Source organism: Pristiophorus japonicus, chromosome 11 (genome assembly GCF_044704955.1).
Source record: "Pristiophorus japonicus isolate sPriJap1 chromosome 11, sPriJap1.hap1, whole genome shotgun sequence".
Lineage (NCBI taxonomy): Eukaryota > Metazoa > Chordata > Chondrichthyes > Pristiophoridae > Pristiophorus > Pristiophorus japonicus.
Window position 1 is genome coordinate 178,196,337 of NC_091987.1, and position 21,132 is coordinate 178,217,468.

The window sequence follows — 21,132 nt, forward strand, 5'->3', positions numbered from 1 at the left end:
TGTAATATTGTTACTGGGGGCTGTCCTGTGTTATAGTCACTGGGGCCGCTCCAGTATTATAGTCACTGAGGCCTCTCCTGTATCATAGTCAATGGGTCCCTCCTGTATTATAGTGACTGGGCCCCTCCTGTATTATAGTCACTGGGGCCTCTCCTGTATTATAGTCACTGGGGCCTCTCCTGTATTATAGTCACTGGGCCTCTCCAGTATTATCGTCAGTGAGGCCTCTCCAGTATTATAGTGACTGGGGCCTCTCCTGTATTATTGTCACTGGCGCCCCTCCTGTTTTATAGTCACTGGGGCCTCTCTTGTATTATAGTCACGGGGGCATCTCCTGTATTATAGTCACTGGGGCCTCTCCTGTATTATAGTCACTGGGACCCCTCCTGTATTATAGTCACTGGGGCCTCTCCTGTATTATAGTCACTGGGGCCTCTCCTGTATTATAGGCACTGGGGCCTCTCCTGTATTATTGTCACTGGGGACTCTCCTGTGTTATAGTCACTGGGGTCTCTCCTGTATTATAGTCACTGGGGTCCCTCCTGTATTATAGTCACTGAACCTCCTGTATTATAGTCACTGGGGATCCTCCTCTATTCTAGTCATTGGGGCCCCTCCTGCATTATATTCACTGAGGCCTCTCCTGTATCATAGTCAATGGGTCCCTCCTGTATTATAGTGACTGGGCCCCTCCTGTATTATAGTCACTGGGGTCTCTCCTGTATTATAGTCACTGGGGCCTCTCCTGTATTATAGTCACTGGGCCTCTCCAGTATTATCGTCAGTGAGGCCTCTCCAGTATTATCGTGACTGGGGCCTCTCCTGTATTATTGTCACTGGCGCCCCTCCTGTTTTATAGTCACTGGGGCCTCTCTTGTATTATAGTCACGGGGGCATCTCCTGTATTATAGTCACTGGGACCCCTCCTGTATTATAGTCACTATGGCCTCTCCTGTATTATAGTCACTGGGGCCTCTCCTGTATTATAGTCACTGGGGACTCTCCTGTATTATAGTCACTGGGGCCTCTCCTGTATTATAGTCACTGGGCCACTCCTGTATTATAGTCACTGGGGAATCTCCTGTATTATAGTGACTGGGCCTCTCCTGTATTATAGTCACTGGGCCACTCCTGTATTGTAGTCACTGGGGCCCCTCCTGTATTATAGTGACTGGACCTCTCCTGTATTATAGTCACTAGGGCCTCTCCTGTATTATTGTCACTGGGGCCTCTCCTGTATTATAGTCACTGGGGCCTCTCCTGTATTATTGTCACTGGGGCCCCTCCTGTATTATAGGCACTGGGGCCTCTCCTGTATTATTGTCACTGGGGACTCTCCTGTGTTATAGTCACTGGGTCCTCTCCTGCATTATTGTCACTGGGTTCTCTCCTGTCTTATAGTCATTGGGGCCTCTCCTGTATTATAGTCACGGGGCCTCTCCTGTATTATAGTCACTGGGGTCTATCCTGTATTATTGTCACTGGCGCCCCTCCTGTTTTATAGTCACTGGGGCCTCTCTTGTATTATAGTCACGGGGGCATCTCCTGTATTATAGTCACTGGGACCCCTCCTGTATTATAGTCACTATGGCCTCTCCTGTATTATAGTCACTGGGGCCTCTCCTGTATTATAGTCACTGGGGAATCTCCTGTATTATAGTGACTGGGCCTCTCCTGTATTATAGTCACTGGGCCACTCTGTATTATAGTCACTGGGGCCCCTCCTGTATTATAGTGACTGGACCTCTCCTGTATTATAGTCACTGGGCCTCTCCTGTATTATAGTCACTGAGGCCTCTCCAGTATTATAGTGACTGGGGCCTCTCCTGTATTATAGTCACTGGTGCCTCTCCTGTATTATAGTCACTGGGCCCATCCTATATTATAGGCACTGGGGCCTCTCTTGTAATATTGTTACTGGGGGCTGTCCTGTGTTATAGTCACTGGGGCCGCTCCAGTATTATAGTCACTGGGGCCTCCCCTTTATTATAGTCACTGGGGCCTCTCCTGTATTATGGTCACTGGGGCCTCTCCTGTATTATATTGACTGGGGCCTCTCTTGTATCATATTCACTGGGGCCTCTCTTGTATTATAGTCATTGGGACCATCCTATATTATAGGCACTGGGGCCTCTCTTGTAATATTCTTACTGGGGGCTCTCCTGTGTTATAGTCACTGGGGCCGCTCCTATATTATAGTCACTGGGGCCTATCCTGTGTTGTAGTCACTGTGGCCGCTCCTTTTTTATAGTCACTGGGGCCTCTCCTGTATTATAGTCACTGGGGCCTCTCCTGTATTATAGTCACTGGGGTCTCTCCTGTATTATTGTCACTGGGGGCTCTCCTGTATTATAGTCACTAGGGCCTCTACTGTATTATTGTCACTGGGGCCTCTCCTGTATTATAGTCAATGGGGCCTCTCCAGTATTATTGTAACTGGGGCCCCTCCTGTATTATAGGCACTGGGGCCTCTCCTGTATTATTGTCACTGGGGACTCTCCTGTGTTATAGTCACTGGGTCCTCTCCTGTATTATAGTCACTGGGGATCCTCCTCTATTCTAGTCATTGGGGCCCCTCCTGCATTATATTCACTGAGGTCTCTCCTGTATCATAGTCAATGGGTCCCTCCTGTATTATAGTGACTGGGCCCCTCCTGTATTATAGTCACTGGGGTCTCTCCTGTATTATAGTCACTGGGGCCTCTCCTGTATTATAGTCACTGGGCCTCTCCAGTATTATCGTCAGTGAGGCCTCTCCAGTATTATCGTGACTGGGGCCTCTCCTGTATTATTGTCACTGGCGCCCCTCCTGTTTTATAGTCACTGGGGCCTCTCTTGTATTATAGTCACGGGGGCATCTCCTGTATTATAGTCACTGGGACCCCTCCTGTATTATAGTCACTATGGCCTCTCCTGTATTATAGTCACTGGGGCCTCTCCTGTATTATAGTCACTGGGGACTCTCCTGTATTATAGTCACTGGGGCCTATCCTGTGTTGTAGTCACTGTGGCCCCTCCTTTATTATAGTCACTGGGGCCTCTCCTGTATTATAGTCACTGGGGCCTCTCCTGTATTATAGTCACTGGGGTCTCTCCTGTATTATTGTCACTGGGGACTCTCCTGTATTATAGTCACTAGGGCCTCTCCTGTATTATTGTCACTGGGGCCTCTCCTGTATTATAGTCACTGGGGCCTCTCCTGTATTATTGTCACTGGGGCCCCTCCTGTATTATAGGCACTGGGGCCTCTCCTGTATTATTGTCACTGGGGACTCTCCTGTGTTATAGTCACTGGGTCCTCTCCTGCATTATTGTCACTGGGTTCTCTCCTGTCTTATAGTCATTGGGGCCTCTCCTGTATTATAGTCACGGGGCCTCTCCTGTATTATAGTCACTGGGGTCTATCCTGTATTATTGTCACTGGCGCCCCTCCTGTTTTATAGTCACTGGAGCCTCTCTTGTATTATAGTCACGGGGGCATCTCCTGTATTATAGTCACTGGGACCCCTCCTGTATTATAGTCACTATGGCCTCTCCTGTATTATAGTCACTGGGGCCTCTCCTGTATTATAGTCACTGGGGACTCTCCTGTATTATAGTCACTGGGGCCTCTCCTGTATTATAGTCACTGGGCCACTCCTGTATTATAGTCACTGGGGAATCTCCTGTATTATAGTGACTGGGCCTCTCCTGTATTATAGTCACTGGGCCACTCCTGTATTATAGTCACTGGGGCCCCTTCTGTATTATAGTGACTGGACCTCTCCTGTATTATAGTCACTGGGCCTCTCCTGTATTATAGTCACTGAGGCCTCTCCAGTATTATAGTGACTGGGGCCTCTCCTGTATTATAGTCACTGGTGCCTCTCCTGTATTATAGTGACTGGGGCCTCTCTTGTATTATAGTCACTTGGGCCTCTCCTGTATTATAGCCATTGGGCCCATCCTATATTATAGGCACTGGGGCCTCTCTTGTAATATTGTTACTGGGGGCTGTCCTGTGTTATAGTCACTGGGGCCGCTCCAGTATTATAGTCACTGAGGCCTCTCCTGTATCATAGTCAATGGGTCCCTCCTGTATTATAGTGACTGGGCCCCTCCTGTATTATAGTCACTGGGGCCTCTCCTGTATTATAGTCACTGGGGCCTCTCCTGTATTATAGTCACTGGGCCTCTCCAGTATTATCGTCAGTGAGGCCTCTCCAGTATTATAGTGACTGGGGCCTCTCCTGTATTATTGTCACTGGCGCCCCTCCTGTTTTATAGTCACTGGGGCCTCTCTTGTATTATAGTCACGGGGGCATCTCCTGTATTATAGTCACTGGGGCCTCTCCTGTATTATAGTCACTGGGACCCCTCCTGTATTATAGTCACTGGGGCCTCTCCTGTATTATAGTCACTGGGGCCTCTCCTGTATTATAGGCACTGGGGCCTCTCCTGTATTATTGTCACTGGGGACTCTCCTGTGTTATAGTCACTGGGGTCTCTCCTGTATTATAGTCACTGGGGTCCCTCCTGTATTATAGTCACTGAACCTCCTGTATTATAGTCACTGGGGATCCTCCTCTATTCTAGTCATTGGGGCCCCTCCTGCATTATATTCACTGAGGCCTCTCCTGTATCATAGTCAATGGGTCCCTCCTGTATTATAGTGACTGGGCCCCTCCTGTATTATAGTCACTGGGGTCTCTCCTGTATTATAGTCACTGGGGCCTCTCCTGTATTATAGTCACTGGGCCTCTCCAGTATTATCGTCAGTGAGGCCTCTCCAGTATTATCGTGACTGGGGCCTCTCCTGTATTATTGTCACTGGCGCCCCTCCTGTTTTATAGTCACTGGGGCCTCTCTTGTATTATAGTCACGGGGGCATCTCCTGTATTATAGTCACTGGGACCCCTCCTGTATTATAGTCACTATGGCCTCTCCTGTATTATAGTCACTGGGGCCTCTCCTGTATTATAGTCACTGGGGACTCTCCTGTATTATAGTCACTGGGGCCTCTCCTGTATTATAGTCACTGGGCCACTCCTGTATTATAGTCACTGGGGAATCTCCTGTATTATAGTGACTGGGCCTCTCCTGTATTATAGTCACTGGGCCACTCCTGTATTGTAGTCACTGGGGCCCCTCCTGTATTATAGTGACTGGACCTCTCCTGTATTATAGTCACTGGGCCTCTCCTGTATTATAGTCACTGAGGCCTCTCCAGTATTATAGTGACTGGGGCCTCTCCTGTATTATAGTCACTGGTGCCTCTCCTGTATTATAGTCACTGGGGCCTCTCCTGTATTATAGTGACTGGGGCCTCTCTTGTATTATAGTCACTTGGGCCTCTCCTGTATTATAGCCATTGGGCCCATCCTATATTATAGGCACTGGGGCCTCTCTTGTAATATTGTTACTGGGGGCTCTCCTGTGTTATAGTCACTGGGGCCGCTCCAGTATTATAGTCACTGGGGCCTATCCTGTGTTGTAGTCACTGTGGCCCCTCCTTTATTATAGTCACTGGGGCCTCTCCTGTATAATAGTCACTGGGGCCTCTCCTGTATTATAGTCACTGGGGTCTCTCCTGTATTATTGTCACTGGGGACTCTCCTGTATTATAGTCACTCGGGCCTCTCCTGTATTATTGTCACTGGGGCCTCTCCTGTATTATAGTCACTGGGGCCTCTCCTGTATTATTGTCACTGGGGCCCCTCCTGTATTATAGGCACTGGGGCCTCTCCTGTATTATTGTCACTGGGGACTCTCCTGTGTTATAGTCACTGGGTCCTCTCCTGCATTATTGTCACTGGGTTCTCTCCTGTCTTATAGTCATTGGGGCCTCTCCTGAATTATAGTCACGGGGCCTCTCCTGTATTATAGTCACTGGGGTCTATCCTGTATTATAGTCACTGGGGTCCCTCCTGTATTATAGTCACTGAACCTCCTGTATTATAGTCATTGGGGCCACTCCTGCATTATAGTCACTGAGGCCTCTCCTGTATCATAGTCAATGGGTCCCTCCTGTATTATAGTGACTGGGCCCCTCCTGTATTATAGTCACTGGGGCCTCTCCTGTATTATAGTCACTGGGGCCTCTCCTGTATTATAGTCACTGGGCCTCTCCAGTATTATCGTCAGTGAGGCCTCTCCAGTATTATAGTGACTGGGGCCTCTCCTGTATTATTGTCACTGGCGCCCCTCCTGTTTTATAGTCACTGGGGTCTCTCTTGTATTATAGTCACGGGGGCATCTCCTGTATTATAGTCACTGGGGCCTCTCCTGTATTATAGTCACTGGGACCCCTCCTGTATTATAGTCACTATGGCCTCTCCTGTATTATAGTCACTGGGGCATCACCTGTATTGTAGTCACTGGGGACTCTCCTGTATTATAGTCACTGGGGCCTCTCTTGTATTATAGTCACTTGGGCCTCTCCTGTATTATAGCCATTGGGCCCATCCTATATTATAGGCACTGGGGCCTCTCTTGTAATATTGTTACTGGGGGCTGTCCTGTGTTATAGTCACTGGGGCCGCTCCAGTATTATAGTCACTGAGGCCTCTCCTGTATCATAGTCAATGGGTCCCTCCTGTATTATAGTGACTGGGCCCCTCCTGTATTATAGTCACTGGGGCCTCTCCTGTATTATAGTCACTGGGGCCTCTCCTGTATTATAGTCACTGGGCCTCTCCAGTATTATCGTCAGTGAGGCCTCTCCAGTATTATAGTGACTGGGGCCTCTCCTGTATTATTGTCACTGGCGCCCCTCCTGTTTTATAGTCACTGGGGCCTCTCTTGTATTATAGTCACGGGGGCATCTCCTGTATTATAGTCACTGGGGCCTCTCCTGTATTATAGTCACTGGGACCCCTCCTGTATTATAGTCACTGGGGCCTCTCCTGTATTATAGTCACTGGGGCCTCTCCTGTATTATAGGCACTGGGGCCTCTCCTGTATTATTGTCACTGGGGACTCTCCTGTGTTATAGTCACTGGGGTCTCTCCTGTATTATAGTCACTGGGGTCCCTCCTGTATTATAGTCACTGAACCTCCTGTATTATAGTCACTGGGGATCCTCCTCTATTCTAGTCATTGGGGCCCCTCCTGCATTATATTCACTGAGGCCTCTCCTGTATCATAGTCAATGGGTCCCTCCTGTATTATAGTGACTGGGCCCCTCCTGTATTATAGTCACTGGGGTCTCTCCTGTATTATAGTCACTGGGGCCTCTCCTGTATTATAGTCACTGGGCCTCTCCAGTATTATCGTCAGTGAGGCCTCTCCAGTATTATCGTGACTGGGGCCTCTCCTGTATTATTGTCACTGGCGCCCCTCCTGTTTTATAGTCACTGGGGCCTCTCTTGTATTATAGTCACGGGGGCATCTCCTGTATTATAGTCACTGGGACCCCTCCTGTATTATAGTCACTATGGCCTCTCCTGTATTATAGTCACTGGGGCCTCTCCTGTATTATAGTCACTGGGGACTCTCCTGTATTATAGTCACTGGGGCCTCTCCTGTATTATAGTCACTGGGCCACTCCTGTATTATAGTCACTGGGGAATCTCCTGTATTATAGTGACTGGGCCTCTCCTGTATTATAGTCACTGGGCCACTCCTGTATTGTAGTCACTGGGGCCCCTCCTGTATTATAGTGACTGGACCTCTCCTGTATTATAGTCACTGGGCCTCTCCTGTATTATAGTCACTGAGGCCTCTCCAGTATTATAGTGACTGGGGCCTCTCCTGTATTATAGTCACTGGTGCCTCTCCTGTATTATAGTCACTGGGGCCTCTCCTGTATTATAGTGACTGGGGCCTCTCTTGTATTATAGTCACTTGGGCCTCTCCTGTATTATAGCCATTGGGCCCATCCTATATTATAGGCACTGGGGCCTCTCTTGTAATATTGTTACTGGGGGCTCTCCTGTGTTATAGTCACTGGGGCCGCTCCAGTATTATAGTCACTGGGGCCTATCCTGTGTTGTAGTCACTGTGGCCCCTCCTTTATTATAGTCACTGGGGCCTCTCCTGTATAATAGTCACTGGGGCCTCTCCTGTATTATAGTCACTGGGGTCTCTCCTGTATTATTGTCACTGGGGACTCTCCTGTATTATAGTCACTCGGGCCTCTCCTGTATTATTGTCACTGGGGCCTCTCCTGTATTATAGTCACTGGGGCCTCTCCTGTATTATTGTCACTGGGGCCCCTCCTGTATTATAGGCACTGGGGCCTCTCCTGTATTATTGTCACTGGGGACTCTCCTGTGTTATAGTCACTGGGTCCTCTCCTGCATTATTGTCACTGGGTTCTCTCCTGTCTTATAGTCATTGGGGCCTCTCCTGAATTATAGTCACGGGGCCTCTCCTGTATTATAGTCACTGGGGTCTATCCTGTATTATAGTCACTGGGGTCCCTCCTGTATTATAGTCACTGAACCTCCTGTATTATAGTCATTGGGGCCACTCCTGCATTATAGTCACTGAGGCCTCTCCTGTATCATAGTCAATGGGTCCCTCCTGTATTATAGTGACTGGGCCCCTCCTGTATTATAGTCACTGGGGCCTCTCCTGTATTATAGTCACTGGGGCCTCTCCTGTATTATAGTCACTGGGCCTCTCCAGTATTATCGTCAGTGAGGCCTCTCCAGTATTATAGTGACTGGGGCCTCTCCTGTATTATTGTCACTGGCGCCCCTCCTGTTTTATAGTCACTGGGGCCTCTCTTGTATTATAGTCACGGGGGCATCTCCTGTATTATAGTCACTGGGGCCTCTCCTGTATTATAGTCACTGGGACCCCTCCTGTATTATAGTCACTATGGCCTCTCCTGTATTATAGTCACTGGGGCATCACCTGTATTGTAGTCACTGGGGACTCTCCTGTATTATAGTCACTGGGGCCTCTCCTGTATTCTTGTCACTGGGCCACTCCTGTATTATAGTCACTGGGGACTCTCCTGTATTATAGTGACTGGGCCTCTCCTGTATTCTAGTCACTGGGCCACTCCTGTATTATAGTCATTGGGGCCCATCCTGTATTATAGTGACTGGGCCTCTTCTGTATTTTAGTCACTGGGCCTCTCCTGTATTATAGTCACTGAGGCCTCTCCAGTATTAGAGTGACTGGGGCCTCTCCTGTATTATAGTCACTGGTGCCTCTCCTGTATTATAGTCACTGGGGCCTCTCCTGTATTATAGTCACTGGGGACTCTCCTGTATTATAGTCACTGGGGCCTCGCCTGTATTATAGCCATTGGGCCCATTCAATATTATAGGCACTGGGGCCTCTCTTGTAATATTGTTACTGGGGGCACTCCTATGTTATAGTCACTGGGGCCGCCCCTGTATTATAGTCACTGGGGCCTATCCTGTGTTGTAGTCACTGTGGCCCCTCCTTTATTATAGTCAGTGGGGCCTCTCCTATATTATAGTCACTGGGGCCTCTCCTGTATTATAGTCACTGGGGTCTCTCCTGTATTATTGTCACTGGGGACTCTCCTGTATTATAGTCACTAGGGCCTCTCCTGTATTATAGTGACTGGGCCTCTCCTGTATTATAGTCACTGGGGCCTCTCCTATATTATTGTCACTGGGGCCCCTCCTGTATTATAGGCACTGGGGCCTCTCCTGTATTATTGTCACTGGGGACTCTCCTGTGTTATAGTCACTGGGTCCTCTCCTGCATTATTGTCACTGGGTTCTCTCCTGTATTATTGTCATTGGGGCCTCTCCTGTATTATAGTCACTGGGGCCTCTCCTGTATTATAGTCACTGGGGTCTATCCTGTATTATAGTCACTGGTGTCCCTCCTGTATTATAGTCACTGAACCTCCTGTATTATAGTCACTGGGGACCCTCCTGTATTATAGTCATTGGGGTCCCTCCTGTATTATAGTCACCGGGGCCCCTCCTGTATTATAGTCACTGGGGCCCCTCCTGTATTATAGTGACTGGGGCCCTTCTGTATTATAGTCACTGGGGCCTCTCCTGTATTATAGTCACTGGGGCCTCTCCTGTATTATAGTCACTGGGCCTCTCCAGTATTATCGTCAGTGAGGCCTCTCCAGTATTATAGTGACTGGGGCCTCTCCTGTATTATTGTCACTGGCACCCCTCCTGTTTTATAGTCACTCGGGCCTCTCCTTTATTATAGTCACTGGGGCCTCTCCTGTATTATAGTCACTGGGCCATTCCTGTATTATAGTCACTGGGACTCTCCTGTATTATGGTCACTGAGGCATCTCCAGTATTCTGGTGACTGGGGCCTCTCCTGTATTATAGTCACTGGGACCCCTCCTGTATTATAGTCATTGGGGCCTCTCCTGTATTTTAGTCACTGGGGAATCTCCTGTATTATAGTCACTGGAGCCTCTCCTGCATTATAGTCACTTGGGCCTCTCCTGTATTATAGTCACTGGGACCCCTCCTGTATTATAGTCACTGGGGCCTCTCATGTATTGTAGTGACTGGGGCCTCTCCTGTATTATAGTCACTGGGGCCGGTCCTGTATTTTATTCACTGAGGCTTCTCCTGTATTATAGTCACTGTGGCCTCTCCTGTGTTATAGTCACTGGGGTCGCTCCTGTGTTATAGTGACTGGGACTCTCCTGTATTATAGTCACTGGGGTCTCTCCTGTATTATAGTCACTGGGGCCTCTTCTGTATTATTGTCACTGGGGCCTCACCTGTATTATAGTCACTGGGATCTCTCCTGCATTATTGTCACTGGGGCCCCTCCTGTATTATAGGCACTGGGACCTCTCCTGTATTATTGTCACTTGGGCCTCACCTGTATTATAGTCACAGGGGCCTCTCCTGTATTATTGTCACTGGGGCCTCACCTGTATTATAGTCACTGGGGTCTCTCCTGCATTATTGTCACTGGGGCCCCTCCTGTATTATAGGCACTGGGGCCTCTCCTTTATTTTTGTCACTGGGCACTCTCCTGTGTTATAGTCACTGGGGAATCTCCTGTATTATAGTCACTGTGGCCTCTCCTGTATTATAGTCACTGGTGCCTCTCCTGTATTATAGTCACTAGGGCCTCTCTGTATTAAAGTCACTGGGGCCTCTCCTGTATTATAGTCACTGGGGCACCTCCTGTATTATAGTCACTATGGCCTCTCCTGTATTATAGTCACTGGGGACTCTCCTGTATTATAGTCACTGAACCTCCTGTATTATAGTGACTGGGGCCTCTCTTGTGTTATAGTCACTTGGGCCTCTCCTGTATTATAGCCATTGGGCCCATCCTATATTATAGTCACTGGGGTCTCTCCTGTATTATAGTCACTGGGGCCTCTTCTGTATTATTGTCACTGGGGCCTCACCTGTATTATAGTCACTGGGGTCTCTCCTGCATTATTGTCACTGGGGCCCCTCCTGTGTTATAGTCACTGGGGTCTCTCCTGCATTATAGTCACTGGGGTCTCTCCTGTATTATAGTCACTGGGGCCTCTTCTGTATTATTGTCACTGGGGCCTCACCTGTATTATAGTCACTGGGGTCTCTCCTGCATTATTGTCACTGGGGCCCCTCCTGTATTATAGTCACTGGGACCTCTCCTGTATTATTGTCACTGGGGCCTCACCTGTATTATAGTCACAGGGGCCTCTCCTGTATTATTGTCACTGAGGCCCCTCCTGTATTATAGGCACTGGGGCCTCTCCTTTATTTTTGTCACTGGGCACTCTCCTCTGTTATAGTCACTGGGGCCTCTCCTGTATTATTGTCACTGGGGCCTCTCCTGTATTATAGTCACTTTGGCCTCTCCTGTATTATTGTCACTGGGGCCCCTCCTGTATTATAGGCACTGGGGCCTCTCCTGTATTATTGTCACTGGGGACTCTCCTGTATTATAGTCACTGGGTCCTCTCCTGCATTATTGTCACTGGGTTCTCTCCTGTATTATAGTCATTGGGGCCTCTCCTGTATTATAGTCACTGGGGCCTCTCCTGTATTATAGTCACTGGGGTCTATCCTGTATTATAGTCACTGGGGTCCCTCCTGTATTATAGTCACTGAACCTTCTGTATTATAGTCACTGGGGTCCCTCCTGTATTATAGTCATTGGGGCCCCTCCTGCATTATAGTCACTGAGGCCTCTGTTGTATCATAGTCACTGGGTCCCTCCTGTATTATAGTGATTGGGCCCCTCCTGTATTATAGTCACTGGGGCCTCTCCTGTATTATAGTCACTGGGGCCTCTCCTGTATTATAGTCACTGGGCCTCTCCAGTATTATAGTGACTGGGGCCTCTCCTGTATTATTGTCACTGGCGCCCCACCTGTATTATAGTCACTGGGGCCTCTCCTGTATTATAGTCACGGTGACATCTCCTGTATTATAGTCACTGGGACCCCTCCTGTATTATCGTCACTATGGCCTCTCCTGTATTATAGTCACTGGGCCACTCCTGTATTATAGTCACTGGGGACTCTCCTGTATTATAGTCACTGGGGCCCCTCCTGTATTATAGTCACTGGGGCCTCGCCTGTATTATAGTCACTGGGACTCTCCTGTATTATAGTCACTGAGGCATCTCCAGTATTCTGGTGACTGGGGCCTCTCCTGTATTATAGTCACTGGGACCCCTCCTGTATTATAGTCATTGGGGCCTCTCCTGTATTTTAGTCACTGGGGAATCTCCTGTATTATAGTCACTGGGGCCTCTTCTGTATTATAGTCACTGGACCTCTCCTGTATTATAGTCACTGGGGACTCTCCTGTATGATAGTCACTGGAGCCCCTCCTGCATTATAGTCACTGGGGCCTCTCCTGTATTATAGTCACTGGGACGCCTTCTGTATTATAGTCACTGGGGCCTCTCCTGTATTGTAGTGACTGGGGCCTCTCCTGTATTACAGTCACTGGGGCCGGTCCTGTATTTTATTCACTGAGGCTTCTCCTGTATTATAGTCACTGGGCCTCTCCTATATTATAGGCACTGGGGCCTCTCTTGTATTATTGTCACTGGGGCCTCTCCTGTATTATAGTCACTGGGGCCTCTCCTGTGTTGTAGTCACTGTGGCCCCTCCTGTATTATAGTCACTGGGGTCTCTCCTGTGTTATAGTGACTGGGACTCTCCTGTATTATAGTCACTGGGGTCTCTCCTGTATTATAGTCACTGGGGCCTCTTCTGTATTATTGTCCCTGGGGCCTCTTCTGTATTATAGTCACTGGGGTCTCTCCTGCATTATTGTCACTGGGGCCCCTCCTGTATTATAGTCACTGGGACCTCGCCTGTATTATTGTCACTGGGGCCTCACCTGTATTATAGTCACAGGGGCCTCTCCTGTATTATTGTCACTGAGGCCCCTCCTGTATTATAGGCACTGGGGCCTCTCCTTTATTTTTGTCACTGGGCACTCTCCTGTGTTATAGTCACTGGGGCCTTTCCTGTATTATAGTCACTGTGGCCTCTCCTGTATTATAGTCACTGGTGCCTCTCCTGTATTATAGTCACTGGGGCCTCTCCTGTATTAACGTCACTGGGGCCTCTCCTGTATTATAGTCACTGGGGCACCTCCTGTATTATAGTCACTATGGCCTCTCCTGTATTATAGTCACTGGGGACTCTCCTGTATTTTAGTCACTGAACCTCCTGTATTATAGTGACTGGGGCCTCTCTTGTATTATAGTCACTTGGGCCTCTCCTGTATTATAGCCATTGGGCCCATCCTATATTATAGGCACTGGGGCCTCTCTTGTAATATTGTTACTGGGGGCTCTCCTGTGTTATAGTCACTGGGGCCGCTCCTGTATTATAGTCACTGGGGCCTATCCTGTGTTGTAGTCACTGTGGCCCCTCCTTTATTATAGTCACTGGGGCCTCTCCTGTATTATAGTCACTGGGGCCTCTCCTGTATTATAGTCACTGGGGTCTCTCCTGTATTATTGTCACTGGGGAATCTCCTGTATTATAGTCACTAGGGCCTCTCCTGTATTATTGTCACTGGGGCCTCTCCTGTATTATAGTCACTTTGGCCTCTCCTGTATTATTGTCACTGGGGCCTCTCCTGTATTATAGGCACTGGGGCCTCTCCTGTATTATTGTCACTGAGGACTCTCCTGTGTTTTAGTCACTGGGTCCTCTCCTGCATTATTGTCACTGGGTTCTCTCCTGTATTATAATCATTGGGGCCTCTCCTGTATTATAGTCACTGGGGCCTCTCCTGTATTATAGTCACTGGGGTCTATCCTGTATTATAGTCACTGGGGTCCCTCCTGTATTATAGTCACTGAACCTCCTGTATTATAGTCACTGGGGACCCTCCTGTATTATAGTCATTGGGGCCCCTCCTGCATTATAGTCACTGAGGCCTCTGTTGTATCATAGTCACTGGGTCCCTCCTGTATTATAGTGACTGGGCCCCTCCTGTATTATAGTCACTGGGGCCTCTCCTGTATTATAGTCACTGGGGACTCTCCTGTATTATAGTCACTGGGGCCTCTTCTGTATTATTGTCACTGGGGCCTCACCTGTATTATAGTCACTGGGGAATCTCCTGTATTATAGTCACTGGGGCCTCTCCTTTATTATAGTCACTGGACCTCTCCTGTATTATAGTCACTGGGGACTCTCCTGTATGATAGTCACTGGAGCCCCTCCTGCATTATAGTCACTGGGGCCTCTCCTGTATTATAGTCACTGGGACCCCTCCTGTATTATAGTCACTGGGGCCTCTCCTGTATTATAGTGACTGGGGCCTCTCCTGTATTATAGTCACTGGACCTCTCCTGTATTATAGTCATTGAGGCCGGTCCTGTATTTTATTCACTGAGGCTTCTCCTGTATTATAGTCACTGGGCCTCTCCTATATTATAGTCACTGTGGCCCCTCCTGTATTATAGTCACTGGGGTCTCTCCTGTGTTATAGTGACTGGGACTCTCCTGTATTATAGTCACTGGGGCCGGTCCTGTATTTTATTCACTGAGGCTTCTGCTGTATTATAGTCACTGGGGCCTCTTCTGTATTATTGTCACTGGGGCCTCACCTGTATTATAGTCACTGGGGTCTCTCCTGCATTATTGTCACTGGGGACCCTCCTGTATTATAGTCACTAGGACCTCTCCTGTATTATTGTCACTGGGGCCTCACCTGTATTATAGTCACAGGGGCCTCTCCTGTATTATTGTCACTGAGGCCCCTCCTGTATTATAGGCACTGGGGCCTCTCCTTTATTTTTGTCACTGGGCACTCTCCTGTGTTATAGTCACTGGGGCCTCTCCTGTATTATAGTCACTGTGGCCTCTCCTGTATTATTGTCACTGGGGCCTCTCCTGTATTATAGTCACTGCGGCACCTCCTGTATTATAGTCACTATGGCCTCTCCTGTATTAAAGTCACTGGGGACTCTCCTGTATTAGAGTCACTGAACCTCCTGTATTATAGTGACTGGGGCCTCTCCTGTATTATAGTCACTGGGGCTCCTCCTGTATTTTATTCACTGAGGCTTCTCCTGTATTATAGTCACTGGGCCCCTCCTATATTATAGGCACTGGGGCCTCTCTTGTATTATTGTCACTGGGGGCCCTTCTGTGTTATAGTCACTGGGGCCTCTCCTGTATTATTGTCACTGGGGCCTCCCTGTATTATAGTCACTGGTGCCTCTCCTGTGTTGTAGTCACTGTGGCCCCTCCTGTATTATAGTCACTGGGGTCTACCCTGTATTATAGTCACTGGGACCTCTCCTGTATTATAGTCACTGGGGTCTCTCTTTTATTATTGTCACTGGGGCCTCTCCTGTATTATAATCACTGGGGCCTCTTCTGTATTATTGTCACTGGGCCTCTCCTGTATTATGGTCACTGGGGACTCTCCTGTATTATTGTCACTGGTGCCGCTCCTGTATTATAGGCACTGGGGCCTCTCCTGTATTATTGTCACTGGGCACTCTCCTGTGTTATAGTCACTGGGGCCTCTCCTGTATTATTGTCACTGGGGCCTCTCTTGTATTATAGTCACTGGGGCCTCTCCTGTATTATAGTCACTAGGGCCCCTCCTGTATTAAAGTCACTGAGGTCTCTCCTGTTTTATAGTCACTGGGGCCCCTCCTGTATTATGGTCACTATGGCCTCTCCTGTATTATAGTCACTGGGGACTCTCCTGTATTATAGTCACTGAACCTCCTATATTATAGACACTGGGGCCCCTTCTGTATTATAGTCATTGGGGCCCCTCCTGCATTTTAGTCACTGAGGCATCTCCTGTATTATCGTGACAGGGCCCCTCCTGTATTAAAGTGACAGGGCTCCTCCTGTATTATAGGCACTGGGGCCTCTCCTTTATTTTTGTCACTGGGCACTCTCCTGTGTTATACTCACTGGGGCCTCTCCTGTATTAGAGTCACTGGGGCCTCTCCTGTCTTTTAGTCATTGCGCCCATCCTATATTATAGGCACTGGGGCCTCTCTTGTAATATTCTTACTGTGTCCTCTCCTGTATTATAGTCACTGGGGCCTCTCCTGTATCATAGTCAATGGGTCCCTCCTGTATTATAGTCACTGGGGCCTCTCCTGTATTATAGTCACTGGGCCTCTCCAGTATTATCGTCAGAGAGGCCTCTCCAGTATTATAGTGACTGGGGCCTCTCCTGTATTATTGTCACTGGCGCCCCTCCTGTTTTATAGTCACTGGGGCCTCTCTTGTATTATAGTCACGGGGGCATCTCCTGTATTATAGTCACTGGGGCCTCTCCTGTATTATAGTGACTGGGGCCTCTCCAGTATTATAGTCACTGGACCTCTCCTGTATTATAGTCACTGGGGCCGGTCCTGTATTTTATTCACTGAGGCTTCTCCTGTATTATAGTCACTGGGCCTCTCCTATATTATAGTCACTGTGGCCCCTCCTGTATTATAGTCACTGGGGTCTCTCCTGTGTTATAGTGACTGGGACTCTCCTGTATTATAGTCACTGGGGCCGGTCCTGTATTTTATTCACTGAGGCTTCTCCTGTATTATAGTCACTGGGGCCTCTTCTGTATTATTGTCACTGGGGCCTCACCTGTATTATAGTCACTGGGGTCTCTCCTGCATTATTGTCACTGGGGCCCCTCCTGTATTATAGTCACTGGGACCTCTCCTGTATTATTGTCACTGGGGCCTCACCTGTATTATAGTCACAGGGGCCTCTCCTGTATTATTGTCACTGAGGCCCCTCCTGTATTATAGGCACTGGGGCCTCTCCTTTATTTTTGTCACTGGGCACTCTCCTGTGTTATAGTCACTGGGGCCTCTCCTGTATTATAGTCACTGTGGCCTCTCCTGTATTATAGTCACTGGTGCCTCTTCTGTATTATAGTCACTGGGGCCTCTCCTGTATTAAAGTCACTGGGGCCTCTCCTGTATTATAGTCACTGGGGCACCTCCTGTATTATAGTCACTATGGCCTCTCCTGTATTAAAGTCACTGGGGACTCTCCTGTATTATAGTCACTGAACCTCCTGTATTATAGTGACTGGGGCCTCTCCTGTATTATAGTCACTGGGGCTCCTCCTGTATTTTATTCACTGAGGCTTCTCCTGTATTATAGTCACTGGGCCCCTCCTATATTATAGGCACTGGGGCCTCTCTTGTATTATTGTCACTGGGGGCCCTTCTGTGTTATAGTCACTGGGGCCTCTCCTGTATTATTGTCACTGGGGCCTCCCTGTATTATAGTCACTGGTGCCTCTCCTGTGTTGTAGTCACTGTGGCCCCTCCTGTATTATAGTCACTGGGGTCTACCCTGTATTATAGTCACTGGGACCTCTCCTGTATTATAGTCACTGGGGTCTCTCTTTTATTATTGTCACTGGGGCCTCTCCTGTATTATAATCACTGGGGCCTCTTCTGTATTATTGTCACTGGGCCTCTCCTGTATTATGGTCACTGGGGACTCTCCTGTATTATTGTCACTGGTGCCGCTCCTGTATTATAGGCACTGGGGCCTCTCCTGTATTATTGTCACTGGGCACTCTCCTGTGTTATAGTCACTGGGGCCTCTCCTGTATTATTGTCACTGGGGCCTCTCTTGTATTATAGTCACTGGGGCCTCTCCTGTATTATAGTCACTAGGGCCCCTCCTGTATTAAAGTCACTGAGGTCTCTCCTGTTTTATAGTCACTGGGGCCCCTCCTGTATTATAGTCACTATGGCCTCTCCTGTATTATAGTCACTGGGGACTCTCCTGTATTATAGTCACTGAACCTCCTATATTATAGACACTGGGGCCCCTTCTGTATTATAGTCATTGGGGCCCCTCCTGCATTTTAGTCACTGAGGCATCTCCTGTATTATCGTGACAGGGCCCCTCCTGTATTAAAGTGACAGGGCTCCTCCTGTATTATAGGCACTGGGGCCTCTCCTTTATTTTTGTCACTGGGCACTCTCCTGTGTTATACTCACTGGGGCCTCTCCTGTATTAGAGTCACTGGGGCCTCTCCTGTCTTTTAGTCATTGCGCCCATCCTATATTATAGGCACTGGGGCCTCTCTTGTAATATTCTTACTGTGTCCTCTCCTGTATTATAGTCACTGGGGCCTCTCCTGTATCATAGTCAATGGGTCCCTCCTGTATTAAAGTCACTGGGGCATCTCCTGTATTATAGTCACTGGGGCACCTCCTGTATTATAGTCACTATGGCCTCTCCTGTATTAAAGTCACTGGGGACTCTCCTGTATTATAGTCACTGAACCTCCTGTATTATAGTGACTGGGGCCTCTCCTGTATTATAGTCACTGGGGCTCCTCCTGTATTTTATTCACTGAGGCTTCTCCTGTATTATAGTCACTGGGCCCCTCCTATATTATAGGCACTGGGGCCTCTCTTGTATTATTGTCACTGGGGGCCCTTCTGTGTTATAGTCACTGGGGCCTCTCCTGTATTATTGTCACTGGGGCCTCCCTGTATTATAGTCACTGGTGCCTCTCCTGTGTTGTAGTCACTGTGGCCCCTATTGTATTATAGTCACTGGGGTCTACCCTGTATTATAGTCACTGGGACCTCTCCTGTATTATAGTCACTGGGGTCTCTCTTTTATTATTGTCATTGGGGTCTCTCCTGTATTATAATCACTGGGGCCTCTTCTGTATTATTGTCACTGGGCCTCTCCTGTATTATGGTCACTGGGGACTCTCCTGTATTATTGTCACTGGTGCCGCTCCTGTATTATAGGCACTGGGGCCTCTCCTGTATTATTGTCACTGGGCACTCTCCTGTGTTATAGTCACTGGGGCCTCTCCTGTATTATTGTCACTGGGGCCTCTCTTGTATTATAGTCACTGGGCACTCTCCTGTATTATAGTCACTTGGGCCCCACCTGTATTAAAGTCACTGAGGTCTCTCCTGTTTTATAGTCACTGGGGCCCCTCCTGTATTATAGTCACTATGGCCTCTCCTGTATTATAGTCACTGGGGACTCTCCTGTATTATAGTCACTGAACCTCCTATATTATAGACACTGGGGCCCCTTCTGTATTATAGTCATTGGGGCCCCTCCTGCATTTTAGTCACTGAGGCATCTCCTGTATTATCGTGACAGGGCCCCTCCTGTATTAAAGTGACAGGGCTCCTCCTGTATTATAGGCACTGGGGCCTCTCCTTTATTTTTGTCACTGGGCACTCTCCTGTGTTATACTCACTGGGGCCTCTCCTGTATTAGAGTCACTGGGGCCTCTCCTGTCTTTTAGTCATTGCGCCCATCCTATATTATAGGCACTGGGGCCTCTCTTGTGATATTCTTACTGTGTCCTCTCCTGTATTATAGTCACTGGGGCCTCTCCTGTATCATAGTCAATGGGTCCCTCCTGTATTATAGTCACTGGGGCCTCTCCTGTATTATAGTCACTGGGCCTCTCCAGTATTATCGTCAGAGAGGCCTCTCCAGTATTATAGTGACTGGGGCCTCTCCTGTATTATTGTCACTGGCGCCCCTCCTGTTTTATAGTCACTGGGGCCTCTCTTGTATTATAGTCACGGGGGCATCTCCTGTATTATAGTCACTGGGACCCCTCCTGTATTATAGTCACTATGGCCTCTCCTGTATTATAGTCACTGGGGACTCTCCTATATTATAGTCACTGGGGCCTCTCCTGTATTATAGTCACTGGGCCACTCCTGTATAATAGTCACTGGGGACTCTCCTGTATTATAGTGACTGGGCCTCTCCTGTATTATAGTCGCTGGGCCACTCCTGTATTATAGTCACTGGGGTCCCTCCTGTATTATAGTGACTGGGCCTCTCCTGTATTATAGTCACTGGGCCTCTGCTGTATTATAGTCACTGAGACCTCTCCAGTATTATAGTGACTGGGGCCTCTCCTGTATTATAGTCACTGGTGCCTCTCCTGTATTATAGTCACTGGGGCCTCTCCTGTATTATAGTGACTGGGGCCTCTCTTGTATTATAGTCACTGGGGCCTCTCCTGTATTATAGCCATTGGGCCCATCCTATATTATAGGCACTGGGGCCTCTCTTGTAATATTGTTACTTGGGGCTCTCCTGTGTTATAGTCATTGGGGCCGCTCCTGTATTATAGTCACTGGGGCCTATCCTGTGTTGTAGTCACTGTGGCCCCTCCTTTATTATAGTCACTGGGGCCTCTCCTGTATTATAGTCACTGGAGCCTCTCCTGTATTATAGTCACTGGGGTCTCTCCTGTATTATTGTCACTGGGGACTCTCCTGTATTATAGTCACTAGGGCCTCTCCTGTATTATTGTCACTGGGGCCTCTCCTGTATTATAGTCACTGGGGCCTCTCCTGTATTATTGTCACTGGGGCCCCTCCTGTATTATAGTCACTGGGGCCTCTCCTGTATTATTGTCACTGGGGACTCTCCTGTGTTATAGTCACTGGGTCCTCTCCTGCATTATTGTCACTGGGTTCTCTCCTGTATTATAGTCATTGGGGCCTCTCCTGTATTATAGGCACTGGGGCCTCTCCTGTATTATTGTCACTGGGGACTCTCCTGTGTTATAGTCACTGGGGTCTCTCCTGTATTATAGTCACTGGGGTCCCTCCTGTATTATAGTCACTGAACCTCCTGTATTATAGTCACTGGGGATCCTCCTCTATTCTAGTCATTGGGGCCCCTCCTGCATTATATTCACTGAGGCCTCTCCTGTATCATAGTCAATGGGTCCCTCCTGTATTATAGTG